Here is a 19,143-nt window from a genome sequence, read left to right on the forward strand (position 1 = left end):
TAATAACTATTCCCCTAGGCTTCTTTGCCTTGGACGTTCGATACTTCAAGGGGCAAGAAAGCAGATGAGAACCAATGAATGCCATTTTGTTCTGGGCAGATAATGTTTATTTCTTATAACTTGCTGGGGTGGGGTGGGGAATACATTTTCCCATTTTGTCCAGGTGTGTCAACAATTCGGTTGTCTTTCTCCAATCTTGATTGCAGAGCCAATTATATCGCAAAGAAATCTGCTTTGCTTTTTAGAACCAGCATAAAGAAAAATCCTTAAGACATCTTCTCTGACCCTTTTCTGTAGTTTTGTTGCATTCTTTTCTTGGCAACTGATTTTATGGCTTGCCTCTGTTTAGAGAAACTTTTATATCTCCTGTCAATGACAGCTATTGTCCTAAGGAAGAGGAGGAGCCCACGGTAGCTGCAAATAAGAAGTATTCTGAGTCTTTAAAGTAATGTTCTTTCAAGTTCCAACCATAAAACATTGGCATAAATATAATAGCATTGATAGAATTCTTGCCCATTGCCCTCGTTCTTTGATGTATTTCTTTGGCACTGTCTTCATAGAGGAGAAAAATCCTGCATCTCTCTCCCTTTTGCTACCTTTGAAATTTCTGCAGCCTGCCAAACTGCAGTCATCAGAGAACTGGCCTCCCTGACTATCACAAGAAATGAAGAGTCTTCACATTCAGCTCTTCTCCACATGTCCTGTAAGCCTTAATTAACTTTAGAGCCATTTTGAGACCCCGGAGCGTTGCAAAACACAATACGCGTTACGACAAAAATCTTAAATTTTTCATTAATCTTGAAAGTGAACGATGTTGTGAAGCAGTAGTGGAATGCAACCGGTTTAACAACCGGTACATGGAGCACATGCATGTGCACTTTGCACGTGTGTGCCCCTAATGTGTGCTTTGCGCGCTCGCATTCAAAAACCGTCCATTTAAAAAACTTGCATTCTACGTCAGTGCCGGTGAGTAAAACAGCTGATGCACAGCAATCCACTGTGCCACGCAAATCAGCTAAGCTAAAAAACAGGGAAATAGCAATAGCAATAGCAGTTAGACTTATATACCGCTTCATAGGGCTTTCAGCCCTCTCTAAGCGGTTTACAGAGTCAGCATATTGCCCCCAACAACAATCCGGGTCCTCATTTTACCCACCTCGGAAGGATGGAAGGCTGAGTCAACCGTGAGCCGGTGAGATTTGAACAGCCGAACTGCAGAACTGCAGTCAGCTGAAGTAGCCTGCAGTGCTGCATTTAACCACTGCGCCACCTCGGCTCTGGTACAGGATAGGAAATATAGGACAGGAAAAAGCAGGGGCAGGTGAGACGGGCCAATTGCTCACCGGTTTGCTCGAATCGGTCTGAACCGGCTGAATCTCACTCCTGTTGTGAAGGTTTTGCATTTTGTGAGTCCTCGTGGTTATTGGAACAGTAGAAGGACTCAAAATCCTCACCCAATTAAAATGAAAGTACAACGAACCAGCAACAGCAGCCTTAGATTACAGTATATTCTCATGAGCCTTACTTTTTAATTGTTTAGCGCACCTGGGTAAAAACTGAAGTCCTGATTTCAGTCTGTAAAGCTTCTTTATTGTAGGTTACTAGCTGATAACCCTGCATTGCCCGGGTATTTATTTATAGGGGGGAAATGTCCAGACCAAACATAATTTCTAATGTTGGAGGGAGCCCCCTTGTGGAGTACTGTGAAGCCATTACCACAGCAACTCCACTGTGCTGCACAATAGCAGCCATTTTACAGCAGTACAGTAGAAGCCGTTTTACAGCACAACATGCTGTATCTTAACAGAATACACACTCCAAGGGGTTTTAGTAGGGATGTCTTACCCTACAGTATTTGTTTCCAAAAAGTAAGCCATCTGTGTACCAAGTTTGGTTGAAATTGCTGGAGGCATTCCAGAGTTATGCTGGAAAAAAGCACACACACACACACACACAGCCATTTTTATATATTGTATATAGACTACTTTTTCCTTCTCATTTCTATCCAAGAGAAGGCAGCCATTGACAGGGATGGGCTTCAGGATCTGTCTGGGATCTCCTGAATTCATCTTGTTTTGACAGTCTGTTAAATTTATCCCAGACAAGTAGTTTGGTGTAGTGGTTAAGACCCCAGACTAGAAATCAGGAGGCCATAAATTCTAATCCCCCCACTCTTGGGCGCAAGACTAGCTGGGTGACCTTGGGCCAGTCACATTATCTCAGCCCTAAGGAAGAGGCAGTAACAAGCCACTTGTGAAAAACCTTGCCAAGAAAACAGCAGGGACTTGCTCAGGTATTCTCTGAGAATTGGACATGATTAAATGAAAGAAAGAGAGAGAGAAAAAATCCCAAACAATTCACTCCAGTTATTCTTATTCTATCTTAATGTGGCTTAGTACTTAGTAATAGCATGTAGACTTATAGACCGCTTCACAGTGCTTTTACAGCCCTCTCTAAGCGGTTTACAGAGTCAGCCTATCACCCCCAACAATCTGGGTCCTCATTTTACCCACCTCGGAAGGGTAGAAGGCTGAGTCAACCTTGAGCTGGTGAGAATCGAACTGTCGGACTGCTGGCAGCCGGTGATCAGCAGAAGTAGCCTGCAATACTGCACTCTAACCACTGCTCCACCACCGGCTCTTATTGATGCCTTATTGTCAGCAGTATGAAGTACATCAGATTATGAAACTGACCTTCATAAGTAGGATGAGTAGACTCTCTTGAGCTTGGCTTTACGAAGAGTGTTGCAAATATGGCTTGTGTTTTAACTGCCCTCCCTTTTATACTTCCTTGAACCAGAAAGAAGGAGCCTGAACTGCTTCTTAACACCCTCTCCTCTCCTGGGGCTCAATAGGAAATAGCACTTAGGCTTATATACCGCTTCACAAGGCTTCACAGCCTTCTCTAAGCAGTTTACAGAGTCGCCCCAATGATCTGGATCCTCATTTTACTGAACCCGGAAAAATGAGTCAACCTTGATCCGGTGAGAATTGAACTCCTAGAATGAGCAGTGAGTTAGCCTGCAGTCCTGCATCCTAACCACTGCGCCACCATGGCTCTCTCACTCAAGGAGTGTTTCTACCTTTGTTCTTTCTGTAATAGCTTCTAAATATTCCCTTTTTCCATGGCTGTCTGTTCTACTGGGAATTGTGCACGAATCTGGCCACTTCTCTAAAAATTTTGTGGATTTTGATCAGTTAGAAAACATTGTGAGGCATCCAGTGGTGGGTTTCAAAATTTTTGGAATCTCTTCTGTAGGTGTGGCCTGCTTTCCGGGTCCACTGGTGGAACCTCTTCTAACCGGTTCGGTAGATTTGACGAACCGGTTCTACCGAATAGGTGCGAACTGGTAGGAACCCACCTCTGGAGGCATCCCTGCCTTAGGTGGTTCTCTCACAACATGGGACATTTTCTGTATAGTCCAGATGGGACCATTCATGGGGGAAGGATGTTAAAGAAGTCAAAATGGTGACTCTAGTCATATGATCAAAACCTCACCCATTGTTATATCTATCAAGGTGAATAAAAAGGGATAGGGCTGTTCTGATCTAGGCTTCTCAACAGCATGAAGCAAACTCCTTGTCCTGACAAAAAACCCTTTTATTAATTGACTGCGAATTCTGCTCATTCACATCCAGCAAAGTCTTTCAAGGGAGGATTTACAGTCACAGACCTTATCTGACTTGGAGAGCTGACAGGCCGATATCTGCAAAACTTGGCAACTTGGAGGGTCACAAACCAATTAAGCGAACTAATTGTCTCCTGCAAACTCCAGTCCCCCTTTGCTCCTCTTTTATTTCCTCTGGGAGGGGCCATTCAGTGTCCACCTGTAGCCTTATTCCCAAGTCGACCCCTGTTCTTTAGCTGTGCCTTCATCTGGCAACTCTGCGCATGCGCACCATGGGAACAGGCTCCAGCTGTTCATCTTCCTCACTGATGTCTGACTTTGAAGGTAGCTGATAACTGGCATATGGCCCTGGCCTCCCCTCTGTCTCCGACACAGAGCCCTCATCAGAGCCTTCCCCAGATTCCAGGACTGGCCCATGTTCCTCCCCAACCTCCTCACTGTCCGAATCTGCTGCCAGCTCTGCTGGCTGCCGGTGGGCCACAACAAGGGCTTTGATGCACACAGTCACAATCACCTTGACTTTTTGTCCTCCTTGGTGTATCCGCTGGCCCAGAGATCTCTATAAATTATTTGGGGCAAGATCCCCGGTCCCATGCACCTACCTAGTTAGGCAGCACCAATCGTTACTTTTAAAGCCCTACACGGTATCGGAACTGGTTACCTGAGAGACCGCCTCCTGCCAGTCACCTCCCAAAGACCTGTTAGATCCCACAGACTAGGCCTCCTCCGGATTCCATCTGCCGGCCAATGTCGGCTGGCGACCCCCTGGGGGAGGGCCTTCTCTGTAGCTGCTCTGGCCCTATGGAACGATCTTCCCGTTGAGATCCCTTCCGGCCTTCCGCAAAGCAACTAAGACCTGGCTGTTCCGGCAGGCCTGGGGCTGTTGAATTATCCAGCTCCATCCTATGTTATGACTGTTGCTGAATTTTTAACTGTTGTTTTTATTTTTGTACCCCCCTTCCCTTCTTATTGTTAGCCGCCCTGAGTCTCCCGGGAGTAGGGCGGCATACAAGCTCAATAAAACTCAAACTCAAAGAAAACCTTCCGCTTGAAGCAGAGCATAAATTGTGAAGCAACCCTGCCTTTACTCCCTTGCACAGCAGGGATGAGCCTTGATGGTTTGTTCAAGAATAAGAAGGGAACCTGCCCTCCAGTGTCTCATCCCAGCAGCAACCTCCATTGGGAGCCAAGGGGAGAAATACAATGAATAGGTTTCCAAGACAAACAGGTTGGAGGCCATGACTAACTGTTTATAATGAGCCAGGAAAGAGTCTTGATGCATAAGAAGCCTAAGAGAGGTCAGGCTAGACTTCTTCTCCATGATGTGGGACTTGCTTTCCCCACTCCCCTCGGTCCTGTTCTGAAATAGCCATTCCAGCTGTGCTTAATCACCTTTCTCCTCACAGCTTTCTCTCGAGGGGAGGGGGGGGGGGGAAGCCAGCCACATTATTCCTTACTCCCTTCAACATCTTCAGCCTGTGGGTATCTTCCAGTCCAGCGCCCTGCTGGTCCCCGAAAACTTTGAGCAACTTCTGGAGAACTCCAAAAGCCTTCCTTCTGCAGCTAGACAGAAAGCTCCCTTTGGTGGTTAGGGCAAGGCTGTTTCATACTCCTTACCACACCACAACAGTTGGGGTAAGGGACAAGATGGGGAAACCCATAGTTGGGAGTGGAGGGGACGAGCAGTGGAGATGAGGAGGAGGCTGGGGGAAATTTTACCCTGTTGGGGGTTTTGGGTTCCTGAATTTCAACGAGGGCCTTTATTGGAAACATCACTGGCTTTTCAAGTGGTTTGGGCTTTTTCCTCCTCCTCCTCCTCCTCCTCCTCCTCTGCTCCACATGTTTGTGTTATTTAGTTTGCCTTTGTTTATGTTGAAGCTAAGTTAGGGCGATACGATATTTTCCTTTTCGACGTGCTCTCTGCAGTTGCCTTCTTGACATGGTGGGGAAGGCCAGGGAAGGCTTTGCCAGCTGGAAATGTGTGGGTCATGCTGGGGACAGGAGTTTCTCAAGGGCGTGTGCGTGCTTGGTGGAGGAGGAGGAGGAGGTGAAAGCTGCTGTGGAGACCAGCTTGAAGATTGAGTTGGCCACTTTCACGTTGTCTCCTCACTCTTCTCGGCTTTCCAAGCCACTAATGTATGATCTGTGCTCATTTCCCCCCTGCTTTGAAGTTCTGCAGGGGAAGGAGTAGAACCTGCAGGCATGGATGTATATACATATTTCTGGGTCTCTGCAAGGTGTAGATACAGTAACTTGGCCAAGGAAGAAGCAGAATCCAGGATTATGTGGTCCTCGTGAGGTTGGTGATCGGATTCAAAATGGCTGAGGCCACTATCACTGCAAGTGAACATTGCCATGATTTTGAAAGCTAGAATCAAGTGGTTCAGCTGGTTTGCATCGGTTCAACCGAACCGGTTGTTAAATCTCTCTCTCTCTCTCTCTCCCCTCCCCTCTCTCACACACATACTATCAGTGTGTGTGGGGGGGGAGGGCTGCGCTGCAATGGAGAAACGGGCAACAGAGTGGCTGGCATAAGGGAAGGAGAAGGCCGCTTTCCGGTGGTGTAATCTAATTTTTTTTTGGGGGCCACAGATTCTGTGGGTGTGGCCGGCCACAGGTTCTGGGGTCATGTGACCAGGTGGCCATGGCCGACATTTTTCCACTTTTTAAAGAATTTTTTTCCTGCCGGTTCAAATAGGGAGGAATAAATGCTTTACAAAGTGAAGGAAAAAAAGAGAGGTTCCAATGATCATGCGGATCAGCATTTTTAAAAACATTTTTTCCTGCCGGATTGGGACAATGTTCCAACCCCATGGACAATGTTCCTCCAGGCCTTCCTGTCCTCTACCATCCTCTGGGGTCCATTTAAGCTCATGCCAACTGCTTCAGTGACTCCATCCAGCCACCTCATTCTCTGCCGTCCCCTTTTTCTTTTGCCGTCCATCTTTCCCAGCATTAGGCTCTTCTCCAGGGAGTCCTTCCTTCTCATTAGGTGGCCAAAGCATTTGAGTTTCATCTTCAGGATCTGGCCTTCTAAAGAGCAGTCAGGGTTGATCTCCTCTAGGATTGACCGGTTTGATCTCCTTGCAGTCCAAGGAACTCACAGGAGTCTTCTCCAGCACCAGAGTTCAAAGGCCTCAATTCTTTGGTGCTCAGTCTTTATGGTCCAACCTTCACAGCCATCCATTGCAACTGGGAAAACCATAGCCTTGGCTATACGCCCTTTTGTTGGCAGGGTGATGTCTCTGCTTTTTGGTATGCTGTCTAGATTTGCCATAGCTTTCCTCCCCAGGAGCAAGCGTCTTTTAATTTCTTGGCTGCCGTCCCCATCTGTGGTGATCTTGGAGCCCAGGAAAATAAAATTGGTCACTACCTCCATTTCTTCCTCATCTATTTGCCGGGAAATGTGGGCCAGATGCCATGATCTTAGTTTTCTTAATGTTGAGTTTCAAGCCAACTTTTGCACTCTCCTTCTTCACCCACATCAGGAGGCTCTTTAGTTCCTCTTCACTTTCTGCTGTTAGAGTGGTATCACCTGCATATCTCAGGTTGTTGATATTTCTCCTGGCAATCTTAATTCCAACTTTAGATTCATCTAGCCCCGCCTTTCTCATGATGTGCTCTGCATAAAAGTTAAATAGACAGGGCGAAAGTATTCAGCTTTGCTAGACTCCTTTCCCAATTTTGAACCAATCAGTGGTTCCGTGTCCAGTTCTCACTGTTGCTTCTTGACCCGCATATAGGTTTCTCAAGAGACAAATCAGATGGACTGGTACTCCCATCTCTTTAAGAACTTGCCTTGTTAGTCTATGATAGCCAAAAATCAGGAGGAATCTGTTATTGTCTTTTCAAACTAACACATTTCATTAAAAGGCGTAAACTTGGCTACATCAGTTGTGGCTTCTGCCTCTTAATGTAACACCTTCTTGGCTTCTGTTCCCAAAAAGAAAGAAAGAAAGAGAGAGACAGAGAGAGAGGGAGGGAGGGAGGGAGAGAGAGAGAGAGAGAGAGAGGGAGGGAGGGAGGGAGAGAGAGAGAGAGAGACGGAGACAGAATGACTTTTTATTTTTGAAATTTGTCACCCCACCCCTGTAATCCTCTGACACCTGGCAGCTTACAATACGTTTGGATCCATTAAAACATCTACAACCTAATACGACTTAAATAAAGGTAAATCTTGGGGGGGAAAGCCCATCACAAAATGCATGAAAAGCAACAACCAATTATGACATGAGTAGCTGGCACAGTTCATATACACTCTTACATAACACTGCTTTGAACCATTTCTGAAAAGGTAATAAATGGGGGGAGATGGTAAAGGCAGTTCCGCAAACAAGCCCAGCCACGGAGAAGTCACACCTGTCAGCTTCCATTCTCTTGACCCTGTGAAAGTGTACAAAATTCTCCTGGCTTATCCACATTCCACTAGGTGAGACTGGCTAGAGGAAACGGATCTGAAGATACCTACCAAGGAAGGGGTCCAGAAGCCAAAAACAGCCTTTGAAACACATTTGGAAAGCAACAGGCAAGCAATGCGGTACCGGGAGCAAAGGTGTGACAGGCTCACGTTGGTGTGTACTAGCAAAAACAGAATAGAATTAAATAAACAGAGTTGGAAAGGACCTTGGAGGTCTTCTAGTCCAGCCGCCTGTTCAAGCAGGAGAACCTGTACTATTTCAGATATACCACTGTCCAGTCTCTTCTTAAAAACGTCCAGTGATGGAGCACCTACAATTTCTGAATGCCAGCTGTTCCACTGGTTAACTGTCCTCACTGTTGGGAAGTTTCTCCTTAATTCCAGGTTGATTCTCTCTTTAGTTAGTTACTAACCATTATTTCTTGTCCTGCCCTCTGGTACTTTGCAGAATAATTCGACCCCCTCTTCTTTGTGGCAGCCCTTCAAATACTGGAATACTCCTATCATGTCATCCCTAATTCTTCTTTTCTTTAGACTAGCCAAATCCAAACTCTGTAGCCGTTCTTCATATATCCTAGTCTCCAGATGTTGGTATGTAGCAGCCAAAAGATGGCCTGCTGAATTCTGGACCAGTTGAAGATTCCTATCTCTTTTTTTAAAGGGAAGTCCTATGGAGAATACGTTACAGTCGTCCAAATGAATTGTGATAAGTCATTGTAATGAGATCATTTCATTTCTGGTAAAGCTATAGTTGGTTCACATCACCATAACCTTTATCTTCCAACTAGTGGCAGGGTAGCCAGAAGTCCAGGAAGATCATCAAGCCACGAACCTGTTCCTTCCAGCCACTCCATCAAGAGAAAACCCAGAAGATATCAGGAACTTACAATGGACAAACACTAACTGTTTACTTGGATTCAATTTTATTCTCTTTTATCCCATTGGCTCTGGGACAAATACATGGTTTAACTTTGCCTACTGTAGGTGTTGGGACAGGACCCTGGTTGCCATGAAGAGACCGATTACCTGAGAGACCGCCTCCTGCCGATTACCTCTCTCAGACCAATTAGATCGCACAGGTTGGGTCTCCTCCGGATTCCATCTGCCAGCCAATGTCGGCTGGCGATTCCCCGGGGGAGGGCCTTCTCTGTTGCAGCTCCGGCCCTCTGGAATGAGCTCCCTGTTGAGATCCGGATCCTTACTACCCTCCCGGCCTTCTGCAAAGCCACCAAGTCCTGGCTGCTCCAGCAGGCTGGGGGGAGCTGAGAAGCATCTACCTCCACGGAAATTGTGAATGTTGGTTTTGTTTTTAATATGTTGTCTTTGTCTCGTTCCCCCCTTTCCCTTGTCTTTTGTGAGCCGCCCGGAGTCCTCCGGGAGTGGGCGGCATACAAGACAAACAAACAAACAAACAAACAAATAAATAAATGAAGCCATGAACCTCTACTTGACCTATAGAGAGGAGGGGTCAAGCTATTTTCCAAAGCACCCGAAGACCAGACAAGGAATAATGGATGGAAACTAAACAAGGAGAGATTCAACCTAGAAATAAGGAGGAACTTTCTGACAGTGAGAACAATCAACCCATGGAACAGAAGTTGCCTTCAGAAGTTGTGGGAGCTTCATCACTTGAGACTTTCAAGAAGAGACTGGACTGCCATCTGTCCGAAATGGTGTAGGGTCCCCTGCTCTCTGTTACTCTTTTAATCTGAACCAATTCTGGGAGGATGGATATTGGAGTCACCTACACTGGAAGGCAAGGTGACTAACCTCAAAATTACCACAAGGAGGGATTGAGCAGCAGAATGCCTCGTCTGAACCTTCAGCTCAATTTAACACCAAAGCCTGCTGAAAACCCTATGAAGCGGTATATAAGTCTAACTGCTATTGCTATTGCTAAAGCATTGTTATCTCAGGCTGTCTCAGGGCCAGTTTCTGGTCATAGGTAACATTAACACAGCCGCATTCCATCCCCAGCCACAACATTTAGACTGTTGAAGGACCCAAACCTGGAAAGTCAAATCTTTGAGAGAGCAATGCCACACTCTAGGTCAGGGGTGTCAACCTTGATTTCACTGAGGGATGTATCAGGGTTGTGTTTGACCTTGAGGGGTGGGGGAGCTGGTGGCCGTGGCTGGGTTGTGTGTGGCCAGCTCAACATCACTCATGATAGGGATGCCTTTAGTGGGCCGAGTGCTCTGCCAGCGGAAACGGGCTCCCGAGCTCCATTTTCGGCTGAGATGGCCTCCTGCAACCCTCTGCCATCAAAATCGGAGCTCGGGAGGTCTGAATGCGGCCTTTGTGAGCTCCGTTTTCGCTGTGGCAGAGGCACTGCGGGCCGGTCCTTCACTGTTTCCAGAGCAGCCCCATGGGCCAGATCTAAGCACCCCATGGGCAAGATCCCACCCCCGGGCCTTGAGTTTGACACCCCTGATCTAGGTCTTAGTAGACAGGATTTAGGATTTAGGATTTAACTTTATTTGTATGCCGCCCTTTTCCCTGAGGGGACTCAGGGCGGCTCACAATTCAGGGGGAGGGAAGTACAAAACAAGTTACACACATGAAGACAATACATCGTTAAAAAGCACAACAGTCATACTATTCGGGTGGGGTTGAAGTCTTTAGCCCCAGGCCTGTCGGGACAGCCAGGTTTTAAGGGCTACGCGGAAGGTCTGAAGGGTGGTGAGGGTACGAATCTCCACAGGGAGTTCGTTCCAGAGGGTCGGAGCAGCCACCGAGAAGGCTCTCCTCCGGGTAGTTGCCAGTCGACATTGACCGGCAGATGGAATTCGGAGGAGGCCTAATCTATGGGATCTTATTGGCCTAGTGGAGGTAATTGGCAGTAGGCGGTCTCAGATCTGCATGTTTTATCCAGTATCAAACTCCAGATCTGGAGTTTAGCATCATTGAACCTAATAAAGAAGACACGGCACATCTTAAAAGTGTAAGACTTTGCCTGCCTTCCCACTGAATTTAGAATGACCTTTTCTTTCCAACAGAAAGGCGGTGAGGAGTGTCATCTTTTGGAAAGCCAGCCAGCGTGCCTCAGAATCCTCACTTGTATGGTTTGAGGCGGCTTGTTCTTCTCTCCAGATGCACCATCTGGCACATTACCCCGTTCTTTTCTGAGGAAACCAATGATTTTGCCATGTAATGCAAAACACCAGTGGAATCACTACACAAGCAAAATGCCAGCGAGGTACAGCGGTTCAGCCACAAGAGATGGCATGTTAATTTGGTTTGGATTTTTTTTTTCCAGTCCGTCATCTCGAGTTGTTCTTGGCAGCCCATCTTAAAAGGGCATTTTTTCCTCTTCCCTCTTTCTCATTACTAAGGATAATCCAAGGATGAGGGCAATTGCTAATTTTGTTAATGATTCCATTTCACATTTTGGCCTCCCAAAGAAATCTTTGAAAACTAGATAACTGCTTCATTCTGCTGGCTTTTTCTTGTCTTTTCGGCTGCCAATCCCAGATCCAGATGATTTCTCCAAAATGTATAAAATGACATAAATGATACCCAGAGAATCAAGGCTGAGGAGAAAAAAAAATATCAAGTCCAGCAAATCTAATACACAAAAGCTGTACAAGCAACCTGATTTCAGTGACACCCGTTTCCTAAATCAGACAGTTTTACGCCTTCATCTAAAGCAGCTGTCTCAAAATGAAGCTTGGGGACTGCTGAACCACTTTGGAGATTTATCTGGAAATCGCGCAGTTTGCAGACCGGTAAAACTATGGTCAACCATCCATTCGCCCGTATTTTCCAACATGATGGATATGTGGGACGACAAAACCCCGCTCGTCAAAATAGCAGTGATAAAACCACGTCGCTAAAGCCGCGACGTCATCACCGTGCGTCATCACCACCGCGACAACAGCGCGGCGACAGAAGGGCGCTTTAAAACAGCGCGGCGGCAGAAAGCCGATTTAAATTAAGGTAAGGGTTAGGATTAGGGTTAGGTTTAGGGTTAGGTTTAGGGTTAGGTTTAGGGTTAGGTTTAGGGCAGGGGTGGGTTTCTTGCCCCGTTCCAACCGGTTCGGTTGGAACGGGGCCGGCGGCGTCCTTGTGCACGCGCGCAGCACACGCATGCGTACTAGCGTCTGTGCGATGCTCCAGCTGCTCCTGGAGGATCGCGCAGGCGCTGTATGCGTCCTGCGCATGCGGAAGCGCAGAACTCGTCAAAACCGGGTAAGGAACGCAGGCGGGCGGGTGGGCCCTTCGCCGTTCCCGGAAGTTACTTACTTCCGGGTTCGCTGACCAACCGGTTCGCGGGGACCACCGCGAACCGGTTGAAACCCACCCCTGGTTTAGGGTGCTAAGTGCTTCGGAAGGGGCGGATTTGCCCTCCGCGGTTATGTCATCGCGGTAGGGTCGCGTTTTCCTTAGCGCTTCGGATGGTGCGGATTTGCCTCCGCACTTATGTCGGCGCGGATAAGGGCTTCGCGGTTTTGTGGTGGAACCGATGGATATGCCCCATTGTGACAGTAAATATTTTTTTAAAAAGACAAATACTAAATGTGGAAGATAAAATAAATAAATGACGCTATAATCCAGTGATGGCTAACCTGTGCATTCACGAGCGACCCCCCCCCCACGCACATGGGCACGCAAACCCTGCACGCACACGTTTTCACCCTCCCCAGGAAAGCCTCCAGAGTTTGGGAAGTGCAAAAAACGGCCCAACCAGAAGTTCAGAAACAAACTTCCGGTTTGCCCGTTGAGCTGTTTTTTGCCCTCCCCAAGCTTTAGGAAAGCCTCCAGAGCCTAGAGTGGGCGAAAAACAGGCCCAGCGGGCCAACTGGAAGTTCGAAAATCAGCTGGCCGTCACGCACATGCGCACTGGAGCAGAGGGCTGCCATGGCAGCAAATATGGCTCTGTGTACCACCTGTGGCATGTATGCCATAGGTTTGCCATCAAGGCGATAGTCAATCAAATTTTTATTACAGTCATAGCCACCGTAATTGGAATACGAACAATAATTAGGTTTTACCCTTTTTAAGGGTTTTTAAAGACTTTTTAACTGTGTATATGAGCGATGTGGTGGCCTAGTGGGGAAGACACTTGCCTCCCACCTGGAAAGCTGAGAGTTCAATCCTAGGCAACGACAGATGTTTCTGTATCAGGGCACAAAGAAAAAATATCTGCTGTCAACTCTTGGTAGGTGTCAGAAAGGGCAACCAGCCAGTAAATGCTCAGCGACATTTAATTGCCCTAACTCTAAAGGGAGTTACATGTCAGGGTTCCAAGTAACAGACCCAACGAAATCAAAACTCTGAGGCCTGGCGTTTCCTCAAAGTAAAATTTTATTGGGAATAGCCATTACTGGGTTGTAAAAAAAAAGTGTGTTTGTGTGTGCTTTTAAAAATGTTTTTAAATTAGTAGTTGTTTGCATTTCATCCTTCTTATGCTGGTCCATGACCATAAGAAATATTTGATTGATAGACATCATAAAAATTAATGCAAAAATAAGTGCATTTCCACTGAAACAGGATTTATTCTTCAGTGAGAGAGTTTAAAATGAAACGGAAATAAATCCCAACAAGTGAATGGAAAGCAGTAGAAAAAAAAGATTTTTTTGAAGCTCAGCCTTTATGCAGACAAGGATGAATGGGTCCTAATCTTGCAGTGAGGTGATCTTGTACTCCTGCTATGTTTTGAAGTGTTCACATGTGTGGCTCCCTTGCTGCAAAAAATGTGGAATGTCAGCTTTGCTAAATTTGAGGGCCTTCTTCTCTGTCTGTCAAGTCAGATGCTGGGCCTCTGTCCTGTAGATCCCACCTGTGTGGCCCCACACTGGTTGACAACCACACACCCAGGAGCAGGATTCCTCCCCAGCATCAAGTAAAAATGTGGACTTATCTATGTGGAACTGGCTGTCTAAAATTAGATGTTAAATCAGGAGAAAACTAGATTAGCAGGTTTACCATTGTAGCAACTACTTGAGCTCCAATAGTCCATATGTTTATGAACAAAGGAAAAGAACTTAGTCGACAGCTGCAATATTCTCCCTTTTTATCCCCCGCCCCCAATTTTCTTGTACATTTAGATGGCAACCACATGAAGGATGCGTGGTCCTTATCCAGTGGTGGGTTTCAAAAAATTTTCGAACCTACTCTGTGGGTGTGGCCTCCTTTGTGGGAGTGGTTTGCCGGCCATGTGACCTGGTGGGAGGGTTCCACCACAAAACCGCGGTAGACTAAAGCGCGCTCGACGAAAGCGCGTACCTGACGTCATCACAGCGCGACGAAAACATCACGCTGTGAGCGGTAAAGTTAAAATTAACGCAAAAACCTTACCCTAACCCCCCCCAAACCTAACCCTAAACCTAACCCTTAACCTAACCCTAAACCTAACCCTAAACCTAACCCTTAACCTAACGCTAAACCTAACGCTAACCCTTAACCTAACCCTAAACCTAACCCTAACGCTTAACGTAACCCTAACCCTAACCCTAACCCTTAACCTAACCCTAACCCTAACCCTAACCCTAAACCTAACCCTTACCTTTACGTGAATCGGCTTGCTTTAAAAGCGCTTTTTAAAGCGCCCTTTTTTCTCCGCGGTCGTATTTGTCGTGCTGCTGATGACGTCAGGTACGCGCTTTAATCGGGCGCGCTTTAGTGGACCGCGGTTTTGTCGTGCCACGGATGGGAGTGCCTTGCCAGCCATGTGTTATCTCTCTCTCCCTCTCTCTCTCTCTTCCTTTCCTTCCTTTTGTCTCTGTCCCTTTTTCCTTTTTTTCTTTCATCTCTCTCTCACTTTTTCTTTCTTTTTTCTTTTTTATTTATTCCTTTCTTCCTTCCTTTCTCTTTCTCTCTCTGTGTGAGCCTGTCTCTCTCTCTCTCTCACACACACTCACTCTCACTCTGTGTGTGTGTGTGTGTGTGTGTGTGTGTGTGTGTGTGTGTGTGTGTGTGTGTGTGTGTGTGAGTGGTGGCTGTCTGAGCTTTCTGAGTTGATGCAGGAAGGACATTCTTTGCTGTGCTTTTTTGATAACATTTTTGGGGCTAGGTGTCTATTTTATGTCTGGAGAAGAACCTAGAAACTTGAAGCTCTTTACTATTGACACTGTGTTGTCTAGTATTGGAAGAGGTGGTAGAATAGGAGTTAGAACAGCTAGAATAGAAATTAAAAAGAACATTTACTTTTTTCCCCTTAAAAAAAGTAGCTAAAACAAGGTCAAAATCAACTTACTCCGCGTTGTGAAAAAGAAACAATTGGTTTGGATTGAAACCTCAGGGGTGCTCATCGTTCCAGATGTTTACAGCAGCTGCCGGGGACATGTCATCAGCAAAATGAATCCATGACTAATATTTGCAAATGTCTGAAAATGCCTGGATTCTGCCTGCAGAGAAGGTACTTTGGAATCAGCCCAGAACAGAGACCAAATTAAGGACCATGTCTTATGTTAGACAGAGTTGATCAAAATGTAACAGTCAGTATAAGTTTACTAAAGGTTGAAGTTGTGGGGGAGTTGAGTTGAAGTTAGGAAGTTTCACGAATTCTCAAGCTTTTGCTGTTCTCAAGACATTGGACAAGTGTACCATAACTCAGCTTGCCCTTGAAGATGATTTTGAAGCTGCAGGAGATGCAAATGTTGGGTTTTCTCTTCTGGAGACCAGATCATCATCAACACTGCCTACAAACCACCATTTGGACTTCAAAATGTAATCCTAGTTTAGGATGCCAATATTTGAAGAACGCCTCAAAGCTCTTTGGGATGGGAGGCCCTCAGAAGCTTATAGCTAGGAAGAATATATAATGTAAAAGGGACTTTTTGGTTATAGTACAGTATTTTTCGGAGTATAAGACGCTCCGAGGTATAAGACGCACCTAGCTTTTGGGGACAAAAACAAGGGAAAAAATCTGCCCCTGTGTCTCACCAATTTGCTTCCTTGCAACAAACAGCAAACAATACAGACTGTTTGTAGTATTACATTTCAGATGCTGTTAAAATTGATGTGCTTTCTGAAAGTATAGTTATTCTCTGCTATTTAAAAGAAGATACAATAACACTATAGCAATAGCAGTTAGACTTATATACCGCTTCATAGGGCTTTTAGCCCTCTCTAAGCAGTTTACAAAGTCAGCATATTGCCCCCACAATCTGGGTCCTCATTTTACCCACTTCGGAAGGATGGAAGGCTGAGTCAACCTTGAGCCGGTGGGATTTGAACTGCCGAACTGCAGCTAGCAGTCAGCTGAAGTAGCCTGCAGTACGGCACTCTAACCACTGCGCCACACTGGGTCTCTTCAGATCAAGCATTTATTTTTAAAAAGCTTCTTCATTTTGTTAAGCTGTCTAGAACAATAATAAAGCAGTCTTTAAAAAGTAAGTCTAATAATTTGAACATTCTATAGGCATTTATAATTATTGACTTGCCTCCTTGCAGCAAACAGCCTGCCTAGCCTCCCAGCAATTTGCCTGGTAAAGCAAAGAGCAAGTTTCACTTTCAATTTCTCCCGATCATCAGCTGTTTCAGGCTGCAGGGATTGCTATAGCCTATTGCAGCCTCAGCAAGCCCCTGTTTGCTGCAAGGAGGTAAATTGCTGGGAGGCAGAGGCCAAAGGGTTGGGGCAGTGGCTGGGGGGGGGGATGGGTACATTCAGTATATAAGACACACCCTAATTTTCACCCTCTTTTAGGGAGGAAAAAGGTGGGTCTTATACTCCAAAAAAATTGGTATTTAATTTTGAAATTCCTTTCCCCCAGAATCTGGGGTGGCCGCAGTACTGCTGGTTTTCATCCCCAGGAAAAGATCCTCATGCTGGCATTCAGACATATTGGGGAGCTGCAATACTCTTATTGCTCCTTAAATTCTTTACAGCAGGGGTGTCAAACTCAAGACTCACGGGCCTAATGTGGTCGGAACTGGCCAGTGTGACTTTTGCCCAGTCTACCCAATGTGAAGAGGAAAGATCAGGCCAGCGTAGCTTCAGCTCAGTCTACCCAATGCGAAGAGGACATATGACAGCAGTTTGGGGAGTGGTGTCAAACTGGCCACACCAACCTGGTTGGCCATGCCCACCAAGCTGGCCACACCCACCCAGTCACGCCACACCCACCTCCCGAGGTCAACTCCAGCCCTGATGCAACCCTCAATGAGATTGAGTTTGACACCCCTGCTTTAGGGTATATTCCTTGTTTTATCTGTTATGTATTTTATGGACCATGGCTCATCCCCCTCAGATCCTTACGTTTATTTATTTTATTTATTTATTTGTACGATTTATAGGCCGCCCAATCCCGGAGGACTCCGGGCGGCTTACAACGAAGGAAAAAAGAAATAATAAAAATGAAAAATAAAAACAGGTTAAAATCAACACACATACATTCATTATGATCGGGGCTGGACCTCAACAATGAGGTCAACGTTAGTGGGATTGCTGTGAATTTAGTAATAAATCTCCAGGAATAAAAGTTATTGTATAATGAAAGGGCACCGGCTTAAAATATTTGTTTGTTTACACACAGTTTTAACTTTGTGTTCTGGGGTCAGTCGTCCATCTTTCACCATCACGAAGCTGCTTTGGACAATGACCCTGGAAATCTTCCTGGCAACAGAACTGCCCTGCGATTGGGGGGGACAGAACACCAATAGGCCTGAAAAAAATGTGGATTCCGTTTCCGTGTGAAAGTGAGCGACCGCTACAGACAGAGGACACTGAGGTCGGTTTGATCTGGTCGAGCGAATGGGTGAGGATTGAATTTCAAAACAAATATATCAGGGAAGAGCAAGGGGAAGGCTGTGGTTGGATCGAGTTGAGATCCTCAAACAGGAAGAGGTGAAAAGTTGAGGGGGATAAAAGGCTGTGAGTGTCTTTTGTATGGAAGTGATGAAAGCAAGAATGGTTTGTAAGGTCAGAAGGCTGTCGTGATTGGGGTTGGAGTGAGTAACGATACGATGAGGTGGAATGGATGGGAGTGGAAAGCCAATGTGGTCTAAAGGGGAAGGGTGGGCCCAACAGCAGTAAGACCAAGTCCAAGGTCAGCTGTGACCAACTCTTCCCTTTCAGCCTCACTAAGCACTCAGAATTGTTTTTTTTATTTTATCAATTTCATATATACATTCACAATTATATAATCTCATAACTGTTATTAATAATATGTATTTATAACAATTTTTCCCTACTGTTGACAATATACTTGAAGATTGCTTTTTTATCATCCCATAGATCCATCTTATCTTACAACGGTCCTACTTCTTCTTCCCTCCCTCCCTCTTTCCTTCCCTCGTTTCTTCTCTCCTACTCCCCTTCCTTCCCTCCCTCCTTCCCCTTCCCTCCTTCTCTCCTTCCCTCCTTCCTTCCCTCCTTCCTTCCTTCCCTCCTTTCTTCTCTCCTTCCTTTCCCCCTTCCTTTCCTCCTTCCTTCCCCGCTTCCTTCTCTCCTACGTTCCCTCCTTCCTTCCCTCCTTCCTTCCCTCCTTTCTTCTCTCCTTCCTTCCCTCCTTCCTTCCCTCCTTTCTTCTCTCCTTCTCTCCTTCCTTCCCTACTTCCTTCCCTCCTTGCTTCCCTCCCTCCTTCCCTCCCTCCTTCCTACCCCCCTTTCTTCTCTTTCTTCTCTCCTTCCTTCCTTCCTCCTCTCCTTTCCCTTCTCTCCTTCCCCTTCCTCCCCTTTACCCTTCCCCTCTTCTTCCCATTCCTCCCCTCTTTCCTACTCTTACATTCCCTCCCATTCTTCCTCTGCCTTTCCCTTTCTCCTATTCCTCTCCTTTCTCCTCTCCTTCCTATCTTTCCTTCTACTCCTCCCTCCATCCACTCTAACCGTTGTTGTGTTTACATATTCTCCTCGCACTCAGAATTGTTGATGTGGGAATAAAATGGAGGCAGATTTGCTCTAGAAGCCACTGTGACAGGATAGCATCTAACCAGTTATCTAGGTGTGGCTTTTATTTTCTTCCCTTAGTTGCCTCTTGTCTCTAATTTTTCTGCATTTTCCTAACACAGGTATGCATTAGGAATACAGGTATGTGTGTTGACAGCAGTTCCGATCCAATGCCGTAATTTGTAACAAAATTGGGATTTCCTTCTTTCTCTCTGCCCCTCTGTCCCTCCCTTTTCGTTTCTTCTCTAGTCAGAACTTTGACCAAAG

The sequence above is a fragment of the Thamnophis sirtalis genome, unplaced genomic scaffold (assembly GCF_051295495.1).
Source record: "Thamnophis sirtalis isolate CommonGarterSnake01/CBP01778 unplaced genomic scaffold, rThaSir2_p1.2 scaffold_9, whole genome shotgun sequence".
Taxonomy (NCBI): domain Eukaryota; kingdom Metazoa; phylum Chordata; class Lepidosauria; order Squamata; family Natricidae; genus Thamnophis; species Thamnophis sirtalis.